The sequence below is a fragment of the Triticum dicoccoides genome, chromosome 7A (genome assembly GCF_002162155.2).
Source record: "Triticum dicoccoides isolate Atlit2015 ecotype Zavitan chromosome 7A, WEW_v2.0, whole genome shotgun sequence".
NCBI classification, from domain to species: domain Eukaryota; kingdom Viridiplantae; phylum Streptophyta; class Magnoliopsida; order Poales; family Poaceae; genus Triticum; species Triticum dicoccoides.
Genome location: NC_041392.1, coordinates 280,081,242 through 280,106,124, shown reverse-complemented (window position 1 = coordinate 280,106,124; position 24,883 = coordinate 280,081,242).

Here is a 24,883-nt window from a genome sequence, read left to right as displayed (position 1 = left end):
GAGGTAAATACATTGGGTAACAGAGTGGAAAAAGGGGTTCCATAGTTGAGAGACTTAGAGATCAAAACATGGAGAGAAAGAATGAACGTGTGTTGGAAACCGATAGCTTCCTAAGGTGGTTAGGAGAGCAAGATTGACCGATACAGGAAGTATGTAGCGTTTGTGTGTGTGGGGGGGGGGGGCTAAAAACAACATTTGAATGTACATAGTACGAGACTTAATATCGATGTTTCAATTCGGTGTACATTGTAAGATTTGAACCGAGGAGCAGGCATATGGGTAATTATTTTGAATTCGTGCCATACTAAGTTTCGAAAAGTTGACATTGACTCAGTTTGTTGTGCTATTTTGTAGGTCATATGTTTGAATCCATCCAAAAGTTTTCTCACTACCATGGTGTTCATCATATACATATGCATTTGTATTAAAAAAGTAGCGTGGATACAGTGAAATGCGAAATCCACGTTAGAATTGGAGATCGCTATGTGACACACACTCTAATTCAAATAACTAACTACGTGACACACACTCTAATTCAAATAACTAATTATGTGAGACACACTCTAATCCACGTTAGCGTGGGTACCATTTTGATTTTTTTTCAAACAACTCCTCATTAATTAATTTATAGTACTCCCTCTGTTCACTTTTATAAGACCTTGAAGACATTTCAGACAATGTGCAAAACAGTTCATTTTAAGTTGTTTGAAACGACTTACAAAAGTGAATGGATGGAGTATCTCGTTTCGAATGACTAATTACGGGCATGGTAATACATACAGATTCGTTTGCAAATGAAAGAATATTCGTTTGCATTCTCAAATGTGGGCGCACCAGGCAAACCAGGGTCGTGTCGTTGTGGACGCTGCTTCGGTGCCTTAAAGGCAATTGCCTTTGCGTCACTGACATGTGGGCCAACCACCTGTTGGGCCCATATGTCATGGACACAAAGGCAGGTGCCTTAAGGCACCAAAGCATAGTCCTGTCAGGGTGGCCGCGTGTGTTGGACGGACGCGTAGCACCCAGCCACCCACCCCCTCCCCCCCCAAAAAGGACGACGACAATATAAATTCGCACTTCCACGTTTCGGATTGAAATATCTGGCGGCCCCAATTCCAGCCCTGCAAAATCTCTCTTCTCTACCATCCCCTTCCGCGTCCAGATTGCTGAAATCCCTAATTCGCCGCCAACCCTCGAATCGCCCCTCGTCTCGTATCTTTCCCCACCATTCCCCACCTCTGTGCCGGACAACGACGACGAAGATGACGGTCGCGCATCACCACCGCACCGGAGCTACCTGATCTACGCCCTCGTCCACCACATCGGGTGGTCCACCGACAACATCGGCCGCCGCAACCGACGTGCCTCACAGACACCGAGTTCCACCGCATCAGGTGCGCTTCACCGATGCCGTCTCCCAGCTCACCGGGGCTACTTCACCGAGCTCATCGTCGCACCTCCGCCCCCCGAGGCCGTTGGGGCTTCACCAACGGCCTCGTCCACCGCATCGTAGCGCTCTGCTGCCACTCAAGATCTGCATCCGTGCGTAGCCAGCCATCGCCAGCGCATCACCCTCAATGGCTCTGAAGTGACCCGCACTCTAGCTAGGCGAGCATGCCCAAACACCGGCCCGAACTAGGTATCCACACATCACTCCCTTGTGCACTGTTCCGACGATGTTTGGATATCCTTTCACTGCTCTCTTAGCTTACACGCCTATGCAACTCTGACCTTAACTCTTATTTCTTCTGGAGATATCATCTGAAACAAGCAAATCCATATTTTAGCGAAGCATGACGGCGCTTCGGGATCTGGTACACATCTTGCACACCTGTATAGCCTTGTAAGTATCTGTCCTCCGGTACAACATCAAGGTTGATTCCTCTTATTTGATCAACCATTCGCCGTGTCAAAAATGCAGAGGGGGATGCAAGGAGCACAAGGCCTGCACATCCAAGCAAGTGGTAACATGGACTTGTACATGGAACATCCCAAGCGCAAGCAGAGCTGCAGTGAGCCTGTACAACGAGCTAGCGCAAGTCCCTGCATTTCATTTAATTCGTACTGGCATTCATGTATGATTTGTGTGCAGTGGATGATCCAAGAATTCAAGTTACCAGGGGCGAACATTTAACTTAAAAAATACGAAGGCACTTGCACTCCGGGAATCAACATAACTTGAGAAATGTGAAGCTACATGCACTCCGGGAATCAACATAACTTCAGATTATAAACACTAAATGATGCAAGCACCAAAAACACAAAATGCAACATGGTGTACAAGGACTACAAACATGGTCTGTACCTGCTTGAATTATTCGTTCTCTGGCTGAAAATATTGAAGTGTAATTGCACGTATAACCAGTGCGCAGACTGCATATCAATATATCTATCCTGCACAAGTATGCCAATAGTTTCAAACAACAGATGAGAAAAGTATTTATGCTATGTTGTCATGATACGGGGACTTTCTGGTAGATGGCCTCGACGTTTCCTCAAGCTATGAAAATGCACTATAATTTGCTTGTCATCAATGCCTGCAAATCTCTGTCTCTCTCAACATAGTAGATCATCATTAGACACTAAATCCTTCAATGAGCTTGCAAAATGCTTGCATTAGATGCTTCATTAGACACTATATGTTCATCACCAGGAGCATGTAAAATGTTTGCATGAAATCCTTCATTAGCAGTTTGTTCATTAGACACTTCAGGCTCAAGAACAACATGAGCTTGTATGTTTGCACCGAAAACTTGATTAGATACATCAGATTCAGTCAGTTCAGTATTGATTGGGGGAGTTATAAAATAAGTAGAAATTGGTTTCATTTTCTCATAGATTCCCTACATACAAGCAGTTTTACAACACCGTCAGGTTTAACTATTGGCCAGAAATTGAAGAGTTGAATTAGATATAATCAGGGATGTGATGTACCTGCTCATTGCACATGCTACTCTTGCAATTAGCGACTGTCCGTTTGCGCAAGCTCGATGCCATGCCCTTGCTGCCGCCGCCGCCTCCCACGCAGGCTACACCTAGGGTTGGATCTTCATCTTCTTGTGCTTCCGTTCGCTTGAAGCCCGACGATCGCCCTCCAACGAGGGTGCGAGGAAGTGCTGTGTCGGTCTGTCCAGCGATGGCTAGGTTAGGAGCGAACCAGACTGGAGGCTGGAGCGAATGAATTGGGATTTTTCCTGCTGTCGATCGATATGGGAGGTGCTCGTTTGGGCAGCGAGCCTGCTATAGGGCCTGCCTTGCACTTATGTTATTGGCCCATCCATATTGAAACATTTTTCTTCATTTTTTACATTGCCTGCTCGTGCGTTGGGACGAACAAAACTAGCGTGGGCCAACCTGGACGACTCAAACTAGGTGCACACTTTCCAGCCACCTGAGGCGGCCGCCCATACCAGCCCCTATGGTGGCGTTGCCCCTTTTTGCGTGTATGATTGGATAGTGAAATATATTCTAGTGGCTCTTTTGATTTACCCACAGAATGGTTGAATTGCTTGTTTCTATGAACTGAGTTTGCCAATAATGTGAAGGATGCCAGTTTTTTCATCCTATTGTAGATTGCTTAGATCTCGATATGCCAAAAGTAATCGCATGAAATATACAGTAAAAGCCAGTGTGATGTGTTTGGCTACAACTAGTCTGACTACACGTCCTCATATAACATATCAAGGACGCACCATCTTACCAGATTAACTATTCGACTTACCCATGCAGTGTGGGAAGAAAGAAGTATTGGGACTGTGTATCCAAGCAATTGATGCCATGAACTCCTTCGTACAACCATGTAAGCGAAAAAGAAGTTGCAGTGTGCCTGTACAAAGAACTAGCGTAAGTTCAGTTACCTGCTTCTCACAATTTTAGTTAGCCACTTATTGCAAAATTGTTCAATTACGTTGCTTGGCTTAATTTAGTTTGCTACTGATTACATAATGGCACAGCCTGTTAATCATATTGTAGACTGCGCCTATCTATGTGTTTGATACTTACTGTTAAGAATTACCTGTTTGCCTTAACTTAAATATCTACTTGTTTGTTTAACTGCTTTGCTGCTGCAACAACGGGTTACAATGATGTTAATAACTACTTTTCAGCATCCAACTGAAACTCTTTAATTCCTTGTTTGTTTAACTGGTTTGCTGTTATAACTCCCAATTGAGATGTTTTGCTAACTTCAACGTTTCTGAATCCAATCGGAACTTTAATGTCAAAGCAGGTTAGCCCAAGATCAAAGAGCGAGGTCCCCATGGACGTTGCATCATCCCACAACAGTGGCACTGGCCTAATCGTGCATTATGAATTGCCAACTGCTGATGCTCTAGAGGTTAAACTAGTGGTAGAAAGAGATTCTACTTCTGCACTTAGAGATGAAGTTGACATGTTGAGGAAGCAAACAGCACAATCACAAGCAGTACTCAAGACAACCATTAAATATTTGGTGGATTTCAAAACGAAGCAAGCTGAGACTGACCAGATTGTTAAGGTCCTGAAGGAAAAAAGGAAATTAAATTCCTACTTGGTAAATCATAGGTGAAATTTTCTTTCCATAGTTGAATAACCTTTGTGTTGCCTGTTCATGTAATCAATCAAACCATTTGTTTTAGAGATCATGTAATAATTGTTTTTTTGTTTTTTTGTTTGTAATTTTATTTGAGCACAAGTCTGTATTAATTGATAAGACTCGGAGACATTTCATTTGGATTGATGTGCCAGACCTACAAATATGCCAATCAGGCTGAATGTGCATTCAGCAATACTAGTATAGATGGACCATAAGTGGCACGCATCGGAAAGGGCCAAGATGCTGGCTAAAAAAAGGATGCTGTTGTAGCCAAAAAAAAGTACAGCGGCCTGGCTTATGTATGTTAGTTGATATTATTGATCCATATACTCTATAAGTGTTTATATGTCTATTAGATCCGTGCATTCTTGGTTGATTCACTCGGTATTTGAATCTTGATACATCGCTTGTGTACATATCTAAATGGGAGTACACATTATGATGCGTGTGACATTTGAGTTGGACATGAAGTGTTCCAAATATTCGAATTCACCTTAAACTGGATTCTAGTTTCTAAATTTGAGTCTCGGCATTTGTAAACCATATTCATATATGACAGTGGAATACATCTTTGTCGTCCTTTTGAAGATATATAAAAACACATAGAATGATTTATAAAGATTCATATATGAATACAAAATGGATTCGAATTTAGTTGCCAGGGTAAACGTGGATGCTTATTGTCCCAAAATTCAAAAGAAACAGCAAAATGTCCACTCCCACATCGGCTGCCCGAAGCCAAGTGTTTGGGAGATGGAAATTACTGTCTACCCGTTACACGGACAATCCATCGGCCTTATTTCTACTGCTCTAAATAGGGGTAGGTTAGTAACTTCAATTAGACGTGACACGACCGCCTTTGAGCCGATTCCGACACGGTGGGCGTCAAACATGGGCGGCAAAACTCATTAGATTCAAGCTCGTCTGAAAGACCTCTATTTCTCCCTCCATTCCCCATTCATACACGGTGGGCGGCAAAACAAACTCTCCTCATCCGAAATAGATGTAGGCTAATATTTTAAATAAGGGCAGATGTGTAACTTCCATCAGACGTGACACAACCGCCCTACCTGTCAGCCCCGTTCATACACCGTGGGCGCCAACCATGGGCGGCAAAACACCCTCTCCTCGCCCAAAATAGTTACCGGCAAATATTTGGGAGATGCGAGATTACCATCCTATCCCCAACCGACGAGACATCCAAATTTCAAACGGGGGATAAGTTCGTAACTTTCCCATATTTCAGACAGGCGCGTCCCAAAAACATGGTTCCTCGTACCTCTCCCTCCATTTTCCCATTCATACACCGTCCGCGCTAGAACACCCCATTCCCACACCAGCCTCTGTCCGCCACCCCATCCATCGCCGCCGTCCTCCACCACATCCATCGCCACCGTCCTCCACCATGCCGGAGCGCCTACCAAGACCGCGTCGTCCACTGCTAGAGATGGACATTTCTCATCCACGGCGATGGACCAATAGCCTTGCATCGCGTCCTCTCGCTTCATCGGCGCCGTCGTCCTCTTTGTCGGGGCCGCTCACACGACCTTCTCTTCCACCGCAACGGGACTTATCCCCCGATGCACCCGTCTACTGTCGCAGATCTGCTTCAACGCCACCGATAGCCATCGCACCCCCGATGCCTACACGGCGCCACAAGAGAGGTGGTACTTCATATCTACTCAACTTTTTGATCTCAACCAAAAAATAGATCTTAACTTGGTTACTCTACTTTCTTTTCAGCTCTTAGAATTTAGTTCTTAGTTCGAAGCAAACAATGGATGCTAAATATCATTTCTCCGGTTTGCAGCTTCAAATCTGCCATGGCACAGCCATAATACGGTTTAATTAATCATGCTTAGGGTTTAATTGATCATGTTGGTTCCGTGGTGGTTTCTTTAATAGAAATCAGAGGGGAAACCCTCTTTTGCTAAAAAAATATATGCTTAGAGTTTCCCCCTTTTATGATCACTATACGATCAGAATACGTGCTTCGTTTCATAATAACACTGCTCCACCCATCAAGCTAAACAAGCTTAGTTGTTCAAATACGAATCTGATATTATTAAAACAGAGTTGTTTAATTGGTCAGCTAAATGTTCCTAAATTAGTTTCGAAAACGCATGTTCACCGCTCGGGTGTGTATCTCTGTGTGTGGTCTGGTCAGCACGGTTGGGGAGGTGAACTTTGCATATGCAGGGGTTTATAGGGAGACACTCTCCGAGTTGAAACCGCAATGCATTCCATAGATAATTTGACTACTTTTTATGTTTTCATGAATCTTAGATTCTGAACAGCATCATAATGATTATGAGCTTGCGTGCATGAAAAGAATAAAGTAGAACAATGACATGGCTGTCAAACTTGGCATTAAGGGACTGAAATCAAGTCTGCATGCAATGCAATGCAAACACTCTCCACCTACAGATTCATGCTCAGAATATGATCCTAACAGTGATTGTGAGCTAGAGGGAGACCTAAGTCAATGTAGCTCCCTAGTGGAGGAGTCAGAGGAGGATGCCCTATCTTATTCACCCATCAAGGTACTTGCTCTAACTTTCCAAGGTTACATTGCTCGCACATATCTTGCAACTGATGCTTTGCATTGCTTCTACTTTGTTGAACTGCCATTAGCTTAGTTTACGCATCGTGTATGTGAATACGCCCTGCCTATCCATTTTCAGTACATATTCCATCTGTCATCATACCATATTTATCCATTCAAATGTTGTTCTTGTGTATCATACGCTCAAAAGGAAGAGGGCGATTGCTGATCATGGAGGAGCACAAGCAAAGTATTTGGAAAAGGTAGTGGCACCTGAAAATTCAAATATCCCATTAGGTGTAGTTGCAATATCACCTGACCCACAAACTACCCCAACTCTAGCAGACTCTAGCCCTACTACACTGGTCATTTCTGATGCCCCAACTCAGCAGACCCCAACTGCAGCAAACAGTATGATTATGCCAGTTGACATAGCACCAGCTGTACGACGCAAAACCCCCATTCCAGCAAAGAGTACACCAAATCCAGTTGCCATATCCCTTTTCGAACCAGAGAGAGCCCCAATTGCAGCAAATAGGACCCCTGTTCCATTTCTTCCTAGTTTAGAAGACGAAGCTTATGTTATTGTCAGGAACTTTGTGCGCATCTTTCCTTCATGGAAAGTTTATACCGCAGACACAGAACAATTTCCAGTCTTCCTCCGCAACTTACGCGTAAGTAATGTACTAATGTTATTCATGGTCATTACTGCATATGTTTCTGCTGACAGAAGACACAAGATTTCATTCTTTTAAATAGGCGAGGCGCAAACTGGATTGTGATGACGAGCAAGGGTTGGTTGCGCTTTTCAAGCACTTGTTGATGAAGTATCATTCCTACCTGAGGCAAGCGCACTTCGATGGCAAGCCTCTGAATGAAATTTCTGTAAAGTCTCCAGTGCTACATTTATCCGACGGTGACTGGAATAATCTTGTTACACATTGGTCTCGGCTGTAGTGTAAGGTACTGTCTATGATATCACATCACAATTTGAACTACATTTCTGCATTTGCCTTAATGTCTCACTTGTACGAAAACTGTTAGCAGAAGAACATTCATTCTCAAGGGATCACAGAATCTCGCAACTATACTGCACACTGCATTGCTCTTGTGAGTACCTCTTGCCATGTATGACCATATTTACTTTCATAGCTGTTTGATTATGTAGCATCACTGCACATGTTAGCCTCGTAATCGTCCATTTGGTGGACATTATAAGATCCGTATGGACTCTTACATAAATTTAGAATCAACCCAATGCTTTTGAAGAGGTTTAGCTCTGCAGTCCTCTTGTAAGGACTGAACGTGGTCTATCATTGTACTTACATTAACAGCTACTCCCTCCGTCCCATAATATAAGAACGTTTTGTACAGTACACCAGTGTTCAAAACACTCTTGTATTATGGGAAGAGGGATTGGTTCATTTTGTAGCATTCTGCATCTTATCTCCCTCGCCCACCATTTACTAAAAAAGATCAGATCTATATTTAACCTTACCAACAAGTAGAATACACAGACAGTGCCAGTGCAGAAGTGTAGCCCATCGCTCTTGTTAGTACATTTTGTCCTATGACACTTGTACTTCCAGGGATTGGTAGTTGATTATGTAGCATCAATCTGCATCTTATCTTCATTATCCTCTACCCCTTCCAGTATTATCATATCTATAATTACTCTCTACAAAATGTAGATTACAAGCAATGCTTATGAAGAAGATTCCGTGCTGAAATTCTTGAGTTATCCTTCCCTTGACATGGAGAAGGGCATTATAAAGCCAGTGTTAACTGTTAATGTAAGTCAGTCCTTCTAAAGCCTTTATCCTCAACTGCTGCTTAATTTTCTCATGCTCCCTATCGTTTACTACTGTTTAGTTTGTTGTTTCTACCAAAATGCATGTTCGTAAGAACCGTAAGTTCTAAGTTTTACTTGTAAAACCAAATTCCTTATTCATACCATGCACATTACTTAATACTCACTATATGTATGCTTGTTTTTGTGGATCTATAATCCAGTGTGTGGTGAAGCAGCCCACGTTTGCACCTTGTCATCTCCTGTTTTATCTTACTGATGTGGCTGATGATATGAACAACATGCCATGCACATTATCCAAAATAGATACAATGATTTTCTTTGCCCTTCAACTATGCTTGTTATGTTGACATGGTAATCCAGTAGTGTGGTGAAGCTCCCCGCATTATGAACAATGCCAAATTATGCTATTGATATTTTGAACATACTCTTTATTTTCTAATTTGAAATTGGATAGAATTGACAGAACAATTATCATCTTTGTTTATACACGTGGAAAACCTGTCATCTCTCTGCTTTGTTTCAGGGTGATATGCCTGATGGCATGCACAAGTCTGCTGAAGGCTGTGAGACAAACCCAACGTATATTGCAGCAAAGAAGGCAAAACATCTTGAAGATAGCGAGATAACCCCACAGTCTTGTCTTGATGCAGTGTTCAAGTTACTTGACACTAACAGTCAGACAAGCTCACATAATTTGTTGGCTGAATCAGTTCGACTTCTTCAGTCCCAAGTTCTAGCAGAAAGGCATTCTGCAACTCAACTTCGACTTGAAGTCCTATCTCTAAGAAAGATTGCGGAGAACACCAATGAGAACCTCGTCGCTAAACAGCTACACCTGGAAGCTATGACCGACATGCTAGGCCAGTCTCACAGCCTTGCTCAGCAGCTTGCGCCGCAGTTCCCTCGCAAGGCTAACCTTTCTTGAACTGTCTTGGAAGTGGTCTCGGTTCAGTATTATTTTGTTACGCTGCAATGGTGCCCAGTTTTTGTAATCTGCTTCTACGTTGCGCTTTATGATCACTGGTGGCGAACTTCGATGCCCAGTGGATGTAATATACCTTAAACCCTTTATTGTATAGTGTAGGTTTATTCTAAGTTACTATGCCGTAATTTCTTCATTGTATAGAGTAGCTTTGTTCTTAATTCATACTAGTTACGCAGCAACATGAAATGAACCCCGACCCATGATTGTGCGAATCAAATCACGGGCTCTTAACATGCCAAAATTGTCTCGGTCCTTGTTTGGCCCAATCAGATATCGGCTGCGAGCAGGACGGATGCAAACAGGGCCGTAGTTAGGCCCAACTATATGACTGGATTTTAACAGGCCGAAATTAATATAGGGCCGAAATGTTAAACGGGCCCTTAACAGGCCAAAACTAATATCAGGCCGAATTACTAAGTGGGCCTTTAGCAAGTGGGCCCAAAAGCATAGTGTCTAGTTGACGGGCCGAATCTGATATGGGCCATAATTGAGCCCAAAGCCTCTTAAAGGGCCCGACCTGATCTGGGCCGTAATTTGGCCCAGAACGTGGTAGGCTTTTAATGGGCCGGATCTCATACGTGCCACTATTAGGCCCGGAGCGTGGCAGGCCATTAATGGACCGGATCAAATATGGGCCGACATTTGGCCCAAAACATGGCAGCCAGTTAATGGGCCGGCCTACTAGGGTCCTCAAAATCTTGTGGGCCTACAGCTGGGCCGGCCCATTAATGTCGGCGAAATCTCGTGGGCCTTTAGCTGGGCCGGCCCATTATGACCTGCAAGAATCTTGTGGGATTTACCTGGGCTGGCCCATTATGGCACACAAAAATCTTGTGGGCCTTTACCTAGGCCGGCCCATTATGGCCCGCAAAATCTTTTGGGCCTTTAGCTGGGCCAGCCCATTACGGTCCACAAAATCTCATGGGCCTTTAGCTGGGCCGACCCATTATGGTCCACAAAATCTTGTGGGCCTTTAGTTGGGCCGGCCCATTTAAACTTGTTGGGCCGTGCCACATGTCGACATATCATCGGCGCCTATCTGACCCACTGATGAGCTGACACGTGTTTCCTCCGGCCAATAAGAATTTTCCACGTGGAAATTTCCCATTGGTCGGGGCTGTTAACGGGTTATCGGATCCAAAACCGGACCTGATAGCTTAACGGTGTTCTGTTACGGTGGATGCCACGTGTCGGTCACCCTTGACGAAAGCACTTCTGTGACGCGCGATTTATCGTCATGGAAGTGGACACTTCCGTGATGATAATTTTGGTAATGTCATGGAACACTTCTACGACAGCACAGGTATGACTATCTTGATTCTGTCATAAATTTGTCATGGATGTACATGCATGACAAAAAAAGCGACCTACTGTGACAAACACGTATCATCACGAAAGTGTATTTTTTTGTAGTGAGTCTAGGCAAGAGCATGGCAACCCACATCGCCATGGGACGCATAGGCGAAGTTTACCACAAGGATCTCAAGGATACTATCTACAAGATATGTGGGCGCTGAGATGAGCAATGGGAGATAGTCAGCACCAGGAAGGACAGGTCCATTGCACTTTCATCCAGGAGTTAAACCAGCACATTCAACGCCAGGATAACCAGATGTGCGCAGACATGATAGATTTGAAGAAGGCGATGACAAGGATCACCGAGCTTGAAGACGAACCCAATTCTACACGCAATGGATACGAGGAGGAAATCATTACACTATTGGAGAAGAACGACGACCTGATAAAGAAGATCGGAGTATTCACGAGAGACCCCGCGCCAGGAGGAGAAGACGACGAGTCCACTTGCCCGGCGAACTACATCATCATTGACGACACCGACTCTGACCCCGACGATAGTGATGATGACTTTGAAGACGAAGATGGAGCGGATATCATGGAGTCTTCCACCGATCAAAATTTCTAGTAGACCACCATATGATTAGTAGTATTCCCCCATGAATATAGTAGTAGTCCGAGCACTTCAACGATAGTTCTAGACCGTTTTGTATGCCTTTGCTTGATTGATTGAGTGATATGATTGTGTTTGTCTCATGTGCATATGGGCAGTGTTTTCTCCCTAGACCTCAATTCTATTCTAATCTCTTCCCTCCAAACCCATCAGATGCCTCTGAGACGTGACACCGGATTTGTCTTCCCACCGGAGATCACCCAGTTGATCCAGCAGCAGAATGCCTTGATGCAAATATTAGTCCAGAACCAAGGCAACAACAACAACAACAACCCTCCGCCAGTTGACAACTTAGCCCGCTTTCTGAGGTTACAGCCGCCGTTGTTTTCCAGTAGCACCGAGCCAATAGTTGCGGATGATTGGCTACGCAGGATAGGAAGAGAGTTGACCACCGCAGGTTGCACGAATGCTGAGAAGGTGCGTTTTGTCGCACACCAATTGGATGGACCAGCAGCCTCATGGTGGGAGAATTACATAGCCACTTTTCCCATAGCCAATGTTACTTGGGATCAGTTTTAGCAAGCATTCCACACAACCCTTGTCTCAACTGGAGCTATGAGCATGAAGAAGTGTGAGTTTCACAACTTACGCCAAGGGAACCGTACTGTGGGGCAGTACGTGGATGAGTTTAGTAAGCTATCTCGCTATGCCCCTTATGATGTGGCCACAGATGCCGCGAAGCAGGAGAAGTTTATGGAAGGGCTTAATGATGAGATGAGCATGCAGTTGATGGTGGCAACATTTAACAACTACCAAGAGTTGGTAGACAGGGCTCTTATGATTAAAGGGAAGCAGCAGCAGATTGAGAGTCGCAAGAGGAAGTATGGACAAGGCAAGTACAATTCTAGAGCTCAACTGAAGCCTCGTTTCACCCCGAACTCTGGAGGACTTGTCCATAATCATGGAGGCCACAACCACACTGGAGGAAGTTCTTATAATCACAATGGCCCCAAGAATGGAAACAGGAACGGAGTAGGCAGCAATCAGAACCGCTCTAACCCAGCCACACCCACCAAGAAGGATCAAAGTCACATTACTTGTTACAAGTGCGAGAAGACTGGACATTACGCCAACGACTGTCCGGAATTGAAGAACAACAATTGCAATGGAAGCGCTGGGAAGAAGCCCAACCCTTTCAACAGGGGACAAGTGAACCATGTGAACATGGAGGAGGTTGAGGAGCAGCCTGATGTACTTATTGGTAAGTTTTTGGTTAAGTCTTTTACTGCAGTTGTTCTTTTCGACACTGGTGCATCACATTCATACATATCAAGGGGATTCGTGGATAAGTATAAGTTGCCCACTAAGGTACTTAGGACGCCCTTGTTAGTAAGTTCGCCAGGAGCAGAGTATATGGTAAGACAAGGATGTTTTCAGTTACCATTGACCATTGGAAGCCATGTTTTCCCCCCAGACCTGATAATTTTTGAGTCACAAGGTTTGGATGTGATACTAGGAATGGATTGGCTATCGATGTATGGAGGAAGCATCGATTGTGCCAGTAAGTCAATTTTGCTCACTACCCCGGAGGGAAAAAGGATCAAGTATGTATCCAGGCACGCGCCAAGGAGGACTCAAGTTAATTCTCTCACGGGAGTTGTTCAGGAGGAAGTGCCTGTAGTGAAGGATTACCCAGAGGTATTTCCGGAGGAGTTACCAGGCATGCCACTAGATCGTGACATCGAGTTTTTGATAGAGCTATTACCAGGCACCGGGCCAATATCAAAGAGACCATACCGGATGCCCGCAAATGATCTAGAAGAGATCAATAAGCAGATTAAGGAGTTATTGGAGAAAGGTTACATCCGACGAAGTTCATCACCGTGGGGAGCCCCAATGCTTTTGGTTGAGAAGAAGGATGGATCCTTAAGGATGGTTGTTGATTATCGTGCGTTGAATGAAGTGACGATCAAGAACAAGTACCCACTATCGATGATCAATGATTTATTTGACCAGTTGACATGAGCTAAAGTGTTTTCGAAGATCGATCTGCGATCAGGATATCACCAACTGAAGATTAGGGAAAAAGATATACCTAAAACAGCTTTCACCACAAGGTACGAGCTGTATGAGTATACGGTTATGTCTTTTGGACTAACTAACGCCCCTACCTATTTCATGAGTATGATGAACAAGGTGTTCATGGAGTTCTTGGATAAGTTCGTTGTGGTTTTCATTGATGATATCCTTGTATACTCGAAGAATGAAGAGGAGCACAAGGAACATTTGCGTTTGGTTCTCGAGAAGCTCAGGGAACATCAAATATATGCCAAGTTCAGCAAATGTGAGTTTTGGTTGAAGGAAGTTGGATTTCTTGGACATGTTATATTAGGAGAAGGTATAGCAGTGGACCCCACCATGGTTCAGTCAGTTACTGAGTGGTTGGCACCCACCTCAGTTGGAGAGATCCGCAGTTTTCCTGGACTCGCGGGATACTATCGGAGATTCATTGAGAATTTTTCTAAGATTGCGAAGCCTATGACGACACTGTTGAAGAAGGGCACTAAGTTCCATTGGACTGATGAATGTGAAGCAAGCTTCTAGGAGTTGAAGAAACGTTTGACTACAGCCCCAGTGCTGATTCTGTCGGATATACGCAAGGATTTCCAAGTGTATTGCGACGCCTCTCGCTTAGGACTTGGAGGAGTACTTATGCAAGACGGGAGAGTCGTTTCGTATGCCTCACGACAACTGAAACCACATGAGTTGAATTATGCCACGCATGATTTGGAGTTAGAAGCTGCGGTGCATGCGCTCAAGACCTGGAGACATTTTCTCATTGGAAACCGTTGCGATGTGTACACGGATCACAAGAGTTTGAAGTACATCTTCACACAGAAGGAGCTTAACCTCATGCAAAGGAGATGGTTGGAGCTCATAAAGGATTATGACATGAAGCTGCATTATCATCCAGGAAAGGCCAATGTCGTAGCAGACGCTTTGATCCGTAAGAGTTATGTTAACACCCTCGTAAGCGGAGGGATGCCAAAGGAGTTAGCCGAGGATCTCAGGGAACTACGTTTGGAGATAGTCCCTAGAGGTTTTGTTGCAGCAATGGTGGTTCAGTCTACATTATTGGGAAGGATTCGAGAAGCTCAGAAGGATGACAAGGAGATTGCCGAGATAAAGGAGAAGATGCGCGAAGGGAAAGCCAAAGGTTTTCGTGAGGATGAGCACGACACCTTATGGTTTGAGGATCGTAATTTTGTGCCCAATAATGCAGAGATCAGGAAGTTGATACTACAGGAAGCTCATGACCCGCCATACTCGATACACCCCAGAAACACCAAGATGTATTTGGATTTGAAGGAGCGTTTCTGGTGGACGGGTATGAAGAAGGATATTGCCGAGTATGTAGCCTTATGTGATGTATGTCAGAGAGTGAAGGCAGAACATCAATAGCCAGCAGGATTACTGCAACCTATGCCGATACCCGAATGGAAATGGGATAAGCTTGGCATGGATTTTATCACCGGATTGCCCAGGACCTGATCAGGATATGATTCCATCTGGGTAGTAGTGGATCGCTTGACCAAAGTAGCCCACTTTATCCCAGTGAAAACCACTTATACAAGTGCGAAGTTGGCGAAGATATATATGACCAGGATCGTATGTCTACACGGAGTTCCGAGGACTATCGTATCAGATAGAGGAACATATTTTACTTCAAAGTTCTGGCACCAGCTGCACCAGACTTTGGGAACCAGGCTAGAGTTCAGTACAACTTTTCACCCGCAGATGGATGGACAGACTGAGAGAGTCAATCATATTCTGGAGGACATGTTGAGAGCTTGTGCATTGGATTATGGATCTAGTTGGGATGACAACTTGCCCTACGCGGAGTTCTCATACAACAACAGCCACCAGGCCAGTTTGAAGATGGCACCATTCGAAGCCTTGTATGGAAGAAGATGCCGAACACCGTTGATGTGGGATGAAGTTGGAGACCTCCAGTTGTTTGGACCAGATTTGAACAAAGAGTCAGAAGAGAAGGTTAAGTTGATTCGAGATAGACTGAAGGTAGCTCAGTCCAGACAGAAGAGTTATGCAGATTCGAAACGCAAGGAGGTAGTCTATGAAATCGGAGATAGAGCGTATCTACGAGTATCATCTCTTCAAGGAGTTAAGCGTTTTGGAGTTAAGGGAAAGTTAGCCCCGAGATTTTTAGCACCGTACCGTGTTTTGGAACGTATGGGAGAAGTTGCCTACAAGTTGGAGTTACCTGAAGGACTGTCAGGAGTACATGATGTGTTTCACGTTTCTCAGTTGAAGAAGTGCCATGCAGAGATGGCCAATATACCTCTGAGAGATACAGTGCCCCTGGAAGCGATTCAGTTGGACAGTGATTTGACCTACGAGGAGAAGCCAGTCAAGATCCTTGAGTATGCCAGCCGAGTCACACGCAACAAGGTTATCAAATTCTGCAAAGTTCAGTGGAGCCACCATACCGAGGTTGAAGCCACCTGGGAACGAGAAGATGATCTACGAAAAGACCACCCACACCTATTTTCTAGCCAACCCGAATCTTGAGGGCGAGATTCATCTTAAGGGGGGTAGGTTTGTAACATCCCAAATTTTTCAATTTGAAATGTTATACATAGATCGTTCATGCATATCATATTTTATTGCATATTTGTTTTGCGATCCTAGAAATTCTAAGAAACTCAAGGACCCTCGGAGAGAGTTGGGGATTTCACCGTTTTTGTATTTGAAATTTTTATCAAATATCGAAACAAGGATCATTTGTTTTATTATTTTTCCCTCCGAAAATATATCCTATTAAAATATATGAGAGGAGATCATATGACTTCTCCGAAATAAATGAAATATTGGAGGAAAAAATATTAAAATCAAATATTTGATTTTATTCGGATTTTATTGCTATTTTATTTACATAGGAAAAATTTGTGTTTTTCAAAATTGCATTATAGGCCCAAATAAATGTTCACCTTGTCTAGCTTATTTTTAGAGGACGGGGAAACTTTATTTCGGAACTTTTGAAGTCCGTTTAGTATTTCTTTTCTTTCTTTTTCGGCATGTCGGAATATTCTTTTTTTTTAAAGGAAACCGACTCCGGGCCGTACCCGACCGGGACTTCGCCCGGGAGGGCTTTAGAAGCCGCGCTGCCCCTGCCCCTTTGCTTGATTGCTTATGTATGCTATTGTTTGTTTGTGATAGAATTCCCGGAGTGTGAAGCGTGCTACTACGAATCACGAGGTTTTTCGGATCATCAGCAAGGCAAGTAACACATTGATCATACCCTTTATTACCTAGTTTTTATGCATTAGATACAACCCTCACACATTGAATGAGTAGGATATCTTAATTTGTGGGTTTGGGATGTAGATGTTGAGGTAGAACCTATTGGCTGTTTTCATATCAAACCCTTGGGAGTTACTTCTACGTTATGCTTATATTGTTGTGCTATGCTCGTAGACGTGGATTTGGGTTTGAGTGTATCCATGACAGATGTGAGTTGTTAATTAATGGTTCAACTTAAGGTGGCAAATTTAATACACATCTGGGTGGATTGCTTGTTTGGGCACCTGGGGTATCTAGTGTTGTCCTAGGAGATCCTGGGGTATCCGTGTGATCATCCTACGGTCTGCCACCCAGGCTCAAAGGGGTCGTGAGATTATTCATGCTAGAAACTTATGTGTGCAGCCACAAGCCATTATGGGCTTTGGCATAGTTGAGTATGTTGTGTGACCTCTTTCAGTGGTGGGCTAGCAGATGTATAGGTAAAGTAGGTGTAACTGTCCACCCAGAGTAAAGATTTAATGCTTCTGAAAGACTGTGTCTCGGTCATCCGTTTCTCAAACGCCATGTAGTGCGAGAAATCCAACGGAGGCGATCGAGTCTTGTGGGGAAAAGTGCACAAACCTCTGCAAAGTGTATAAACTAATCATGATTAGCCGTGTCCCCGGTTATGGACATCTTGAGTATCTAGTACTTGTATTTTCCTATTGTATCTCATCACTCTAATTTAATTTGTTGGGTTAATAATTAACTTTAATTGGGATTGAGATGGGGTACCATTCTCAATGATGTTTCAACTACCATGATAGTTAAATAAAATTTATTCCTTTGTTGTAGGGAAAAATTGGCTTTTCGCAAAATCATATAACCATAGGGCCTCCACCAGCCATATATGCATGTAGTGATAGCATTATCTGTTCATTGCTCTACTGTGTTATATTGCCAACATATTCCATGTGCTGACCCGTTTTCAGGCTACAACGTATTATGTTGCAGACTTTTCAGACGACGAGTAAAGGTGCGATAGGTCGTTGTCATGCACTCAGCTATGCCGTAGGAGTTGATGAACTCACTTTGTCTACCAAGCCTTCCACTGTTATCGTATTAGATGGCCTGAAGCCATATTTATTGTAATAAGTTCTCTTTTGAGACATTCAATGTAATAAGTGTGTGATTGCTACTCCGTCATAAATCCTTCGAGTATTGTGTGTCAGCATTACCGATCCAGGGATGAAACTGAAGCACAGAGACTTGACCGTTTGATGTCGGGTCGCTACAAGTGTCAAGTGAGCAAAGCATATCTTTGACCTCCAAATATACTCTGCAAAAGAAAGCCTTACCAGCCGCTATCTGCTTCGCCTGACGGATCTCTTCGCACGCACTCGAAGACTCGACCCGCGCCTCTTTAGCCTCCTGGAGGGCTTTGGCGAGTTCGGACGATTGGGAAGAAGTCTTCTCCTTCAAATGCTCGCATTTGCTGATGGCGTCCTTCAACTCTTGCTCGACTTCGGCCACCCGATCTTCGTGTTTACGGCGGGCGGCCTGCTCGGTCTCCAGTTCGGCAGCCACTTTGTCAGCGGCTGCCTTGTTTGCCTTCGCCTCTTTCTGGGCTTGGGCAAGGGCGCCTTTGAGGGTCTCGACCTCGGTTGCACCAACTATGCTCATAATCAAAAGCATTGCATGAGTTAATCTCTGAATATAACTATCACTTATGATATACGACTAAACTTTTAAACACTATACACATACCTTGCGTCTCATCGAACCGCTTGTTAACGCGGTCAATTTCCTCATTTGCCAACTTAAGCTTCCGATTGAGTTCGGAAACTTCTGCGGCCTGGGCGGTTGCCGCCAACAGGGAAGCCTATTAAGATTAACAGAGAAGTATGTTAGCTTTCCCAAATTTATGTGGATCCTCTGTCCGGTTTCTTTCACACCGGACAGAGCCTCAGGGGCTACTCTCTGTATACAGGGATATTCCTCTATATATGGAAAAGCGTTTAGAGCATTACGTCGCATACATAGAAGCCTGTTAGTAGGCTGGTAAAGGCTTCGTTCAGTCCACTCTTGGCAGAATGAACCTTCTCAACCACCACACCCATCAGGGTGCGGTGCTGCTCCATGATGGAAGCACGTCGCAGTGCTACCACTAAAGTGTTCAGCGCCTCCAGATTAGCGGAAGTCGCCGACGGAGCTGATGCTCCTCCCCCTCTTTTGAAGGGGGCTGCTCACCTAATCACACAGCCGCATTGGTCTCCAGAATGGTGTCTAGCTGGGGCCCGGATTGTTGGGGGTCCCCACCATCGGTTGTCATAGGGGTGCCTTCTCAATAGCCTCGCCCGCCCCTCCGCGGCCAGGAGAGGTCCTTCGAGACAACACCTCGGTGTCGTCCATGGTGATTGGCGAGGGGTCTCGTGGCGGCGTCTCACTCTCTGCCATCTCGGGCGGCAGAGAGCTCCCCTCCGATAACAGGGTATTTGGAAGCTCGCATGGAGGGCTGAAAGGCACGCAACAAAATATCTTAAATAATAGAAAGGGAAAACTGAAGATAAACAGTGAGTATCTAAATACTTACAATTCGGCCAGGGGCTTCTCCCCGGGAGGCTTTTTGGGGACCAGTTCGACATCTGAGTCCGAACTGTCCTAGAGCACCATCTTGCCCCTCTTGGGCACCTCCCCCTTAGGGTCTTCGGAGGCTGCCCTCATCTTCTTTCTCCCCTTATGAGGGGAGTCAATTTCCACCTCCTCCTCTTCTTCCTCATCTCCCTCGTGGGAGGAGGGAGCTTCGGTCTGTCCTGACATATCGTCCCAAGGACCCTTGTGGCAGAGGCCGCCCTTGGCCTCCTTGCCCTTCTTCTTCTTGGCCTTTTTCTCCGGCGCCTGATATGGTGCCGGGACCAGCATCTCTGGTAGCTGGGGTATGGTTGGGTCTTCAGGCAGCGGTGCCGGACACTTGATCCGCTCCGCCTTTGCTGTTCAGCCCTACGCAAAAGATAGATGATACATTATATCTAAACTTATTGACCAAATAGGTACTCAGGAAAATCATGCTTACCGGCGAGGCCGGATTCTCGATATCGAGTCTGATGTCCTCGGTCTTCTTCGGCCATGTTTTCTGGGCCTTGAAGAGTTGCTTCCAAATGTCTTTGTGCGTTGTGCCGAAGAAGCGCTTCAGGGTCCGTGGCTCCTTCGAATTGAACTCCCACATGTGAGAGGCCCGGAGTTGGCAGGGGAGAGTGTGGCGGAAGAGCATCACTTGAATCACGTTTGTGAGACAGGTGTTTTTGCCTATCATGTTGGTGATACATTTTTGCAGCATCTGCACTTCCGCTGTGGACCCCCAATCCAGACCCTTGGTGGTCCATGAGGTGAGTCTCGTAGGGGGTCTGGATCTGAAGTCAGGTGTGGCAGCCCGCTTGGTGTTGCGGGGTTCGGTGATGTAGAACCACTCATGCTGCCACACCTTGACAGTCTCCACAAAATCCCCCTTCGGCCAGATGGCGTTGGGAAGATTGCTGACCATGGCACCGCCGCAGTCCACGTGCTGCCCGTCAACCACCTTCAGCTTCAGATTGAAGACCTTGAGCCATAAGCCAAAGTGTGGGGGATGCGGAGTAGAGCTTCACATACGATGATGAACGCCGATATGTGGAGGAAGGAATTCGGGGCTAGATCATGGAAATCTAGCCCGTAATAGAACATGGGGCCCCGGACAAAGGTATGGAAGGGAAACCATAGCCCTCAGAGGAAATGAGGAATGAATATGACCCTTTCACCGGGCTCTGGAGTGGGGATGACCTGATCTGGCGGGAAGCCTATGCGCGATGTCCGCGGACAAGTAGCCCGCTCCCCGGAGCTCCTTAACGTCCTTCTCGGTGACGGAGGAGGCCTCCCACTTGCCCTTAGAATCGGATCCAGACATGGCTGGAGAGGTTGGTGGTGGTGGGAAAGATTGAGATTTTGGGCGCCGAAGCTCAGAGGAAGGGAAGTCAGGAGCTGGAAGAAGGCGTGGGAAAAAAGAAGGAATCTTTACCCTCTTATAGGCAGTGAAAGGCCAAACGCAGCCCCTCAAGCCTTAAAACTCACATGTTCCCAAAGAGATCGTGTGAACGACATGGTTGGATTACCCAAAACTGTATTGATGAAAATCCCAAAATGGGCGGGCACGATCTCTATTTTGACAGGACGTGCCAATGGGGGCTATGCCTTGAAACGCGAAACGGGAGGTGTGAAAACGGTTCGAAATATTAAAGAGCTAGATGTGACGCTTCGCCGAAAAAGTTGTCAGCTAAAGACACTATTTTTGTTTTGATACTTTGCCTTCGTGTCTAAGGGTTGTATAAGTTATACAGAGCCGGATACAGATCCTTTGCAGGGAGTTATCTTGAAATGTTTAAGAGAAGGAACCCGCCTTGCAATGCCAAAGACAATCCGCGTGCCGAACACATCATCATCGAAGACTGGTTCAAGGGCTACTGAGGGAGTCCTGGATTAGGGGGTCCTCGGGTGTCCAGACTATTTGATATGGGACGGATTGATGGGCCGTGAAGATAAACGCAGAAGACTTTCCCCCGTGTCTGGGTAGGACTCCCATATGCGTGGAAGGCAAGTTTGGTGTCTGGAAATGTTATTTCCTTCCCTTACAAACCGACTCTATACAACCCTAGACCCCTCCGGTGTGTATATAAACCGGAGGGTTTAGTCCGTAGAGGCTATCGGAATTCTCATAGGCTAGACAGCTAGGGTTTAGCCATTACGATCTCGAGGTAGATCAACTCTTGTAACCCTTATACTCATTGAATACAGTCAAGCAGGACGTAGGGTTTTACCTCCTTTAAGAGGGCCCGAACCTGGGTAAACATTGCGTCGCCATTATCCCTCATTACCATTGATTCTCAGACGCACAGTTCGGGACCCCCTACCCGAGATCTGCCGATTTTGACACCGACAATGGCCAGCTCCTGATTTGGGTGCCGACCTATCGGGTGGCCGCCTGGATTTGTTTGTGGTTATTTACAGAGTCTTGCCATGACTATCCTTCTGGTTTACTGGGTGGGTAGACTCATGTGTGCGGTATCTATCATGGAAAGTTGGAGCGCCCTTGCATGGTTAAATCTTTTCGAAAATCCATATTCACGGTTACGAACGAATCCAAACATGATACTAGTCCATAGATAACCTTAATTAACTTAACTAAAATTTGCAATGTGTGCGTGCTTTGATTGTCACTTCTTCAAGGGGATTATATCCGAGGAGAGGACAAGGTAGTGTTATGATGCGTAGGCAGGTGAATAGATGAATAGCTTACGACCTTGTTTACGTATGCTTTCCCATCTCTAATCTAATAGATGTAAGTGTAGTATATTGCTTAGTCGCTTGATGCAACCTCACCACTTTACCTCTAACCCCACCTATAACATTGTTAGTTCTAGTACCTCAGGTAATGAGGCTTGCTAAGTATCCAAAGTACTCACTCTTGCCACAACAGCAATAGGTACCAATGCAGCCTACAGTATGCTAATTGACGACTTTATCTTGATTGTGCTTCATACATCAGTCTGGGCAAGGTTATGCACGTATTTGCTTTTATTTGAGCCTTCTTAAGGCAATTTGAATTATTACTTGTTCACTTCCATTGCATGAGCTATTCAGTTATAAGACCCTGATTGTATGAGATATTATATGTGTTTTCTCGTTGTATTTGCAAAATACTTGTAATATGTGTTGTGATATCAACTCTTCCACATGGCGGGCACGTTTCAGTGTGTTTGTCATGTGAAGCTTTAGTGATCTTGGAGTCGATTTTGTGTGAAGCTAGCGAAGGTTGCTAGATATGTATAGTGCAAGTCCCCAGGGCGCTAAAACTAATTAACATTACTACTAGTAAACAAATAAGATATGCAACTTCACTCCATTAAAATAAACTAGTTAGCAATGATAGAAAACTAATTAGTCACATGAACAACTTCTAAACAGAGGTAGGTAATATCACATTACTTTTCATAAGCAACTTTCCTTCTACGAGAGAGAACTTTAATGCTACAAATAGGCAACTTCACTACATTTCATGTGCTAGCTAATTTTATTTAGCATTCTCCTAACTTGCCCACTACTACTTCTAAGTTGCCTACTACTAATGCTAATATATATGTCCTTGTTTCTAAATTCCTATAATACTTTGAAGTCGTCTACCTTTTGATGTTCAATTGTTTGTCTTTGCCTATCGTGGGTTCTATAGGTTGCTCGACATTGCTAATTAGTTGCCTACCATTGATGTTCGGTTGCATGTCATCGCCAATCAGTTTCCTACAATACTATGAAAAATTATATATCGTTGTTGCTCAAGTTGCCTATAATCTGAAGCATGGTGTTATGATACTTTCTAGTTATGATAGACAACTTAGAGGTGAATCTAGTTAACTTGATAGTCATGGTAGCCAACTATATAAGGACTTCCCGTTGATAGGTAGTCATACTAGGCATACCGAGAAGAATTTGCTTTCCTATAGCACTAAAGTTGTCTCCATAGCACCCAAACTTGCTTTAAGAAAAGTTCAGTGAAACATACCCTCATGTGATCTAGTTTTAAAGAACTCATCGCGAGAAACCCAGCGGTGTAAACGAATCTGAATTCTGGTGCTCAAATCAAAAGATACAACTTTTTTAAACCCCAACTAAGTGCACGTGAGACATGACTCTTGGGATTTATCAAACAAGCATTGTCGTGGAATTTTCATGGCAGATGTCCTTAGTGTTAGGACTTAGTCGCGAGGCCAACACATCTATGTGGTAGCTTGAGAGGGGTTGAGCGGGACGGGAGACGCGATGTTTTTACCCAGGTTCGGCCCCTCACAGTGGAGGTAAAAGCCTACATCCTGCTTCATTGATATTGATGATGATGACCATGGTTACAAGATTGCTCTGTCTCGCGAGCTATTGTCTAAACCTAACTTGTCCAACTCGTGGAACTTGTGAATCTTGTCCCTTTTGGGGAGCCCTGCCCCTCCTTATATATGTTGGAGGGGCGGGTTACATGTAGAGTCCTATTAGGATTAGGACTAGTCTATCTCCAATACAAACCAGATACAAGTCCATGTCTTAAATCCTTGTAAGATAATATTCCTCCTGCCTTCCTCTTAAACCAGCCCACCATTGGACGTGAACCGGCCTTCTGGGTCTTGGGCCTTGTCATCTGTCTGTCCCGCACACCGGATTACCAGTGAGTCATAATGACCAGGTGGGTTGCTTGTAAACTGCCAGGTCAGGGCGGGTCACCGGTGACTCGCCAAGTGTCAGCGGGGTCTTCAGATAAACCGCCAAGTCCTGGCCGGGTTAACTTTCGGCCGGTTTACACCGCGGGGTATATCCCCGACATTAGCCCCCAAGTTTAGCTTGGATTTATTCATGGTAAACTTATACTGCAAAATGAACACAAGAACAAATTTGACAGGTTATGCTCCGGGTTAAGAATTTTTATAAACCGACACCTGATCATCCTTAAGTCCTTGTTATTTCCTCCTTCTGGGAAATCCGGGTCAACAAACCAGCTTCCTAATCAATTTGCCGACATTGGCTTGTCACCGAGAAATATTGTGAAGAATAACTCCTTTGATTCAGCTCCACCGGTTTAAGAAATATGGGTCTGAAAATACTTATCTGATATTCAGCCGGTTTGAAGATGTAAAACTTGCCGGTTTAATATTACCAAAATGGCCGGTTTATAAATATTGATGGCACCG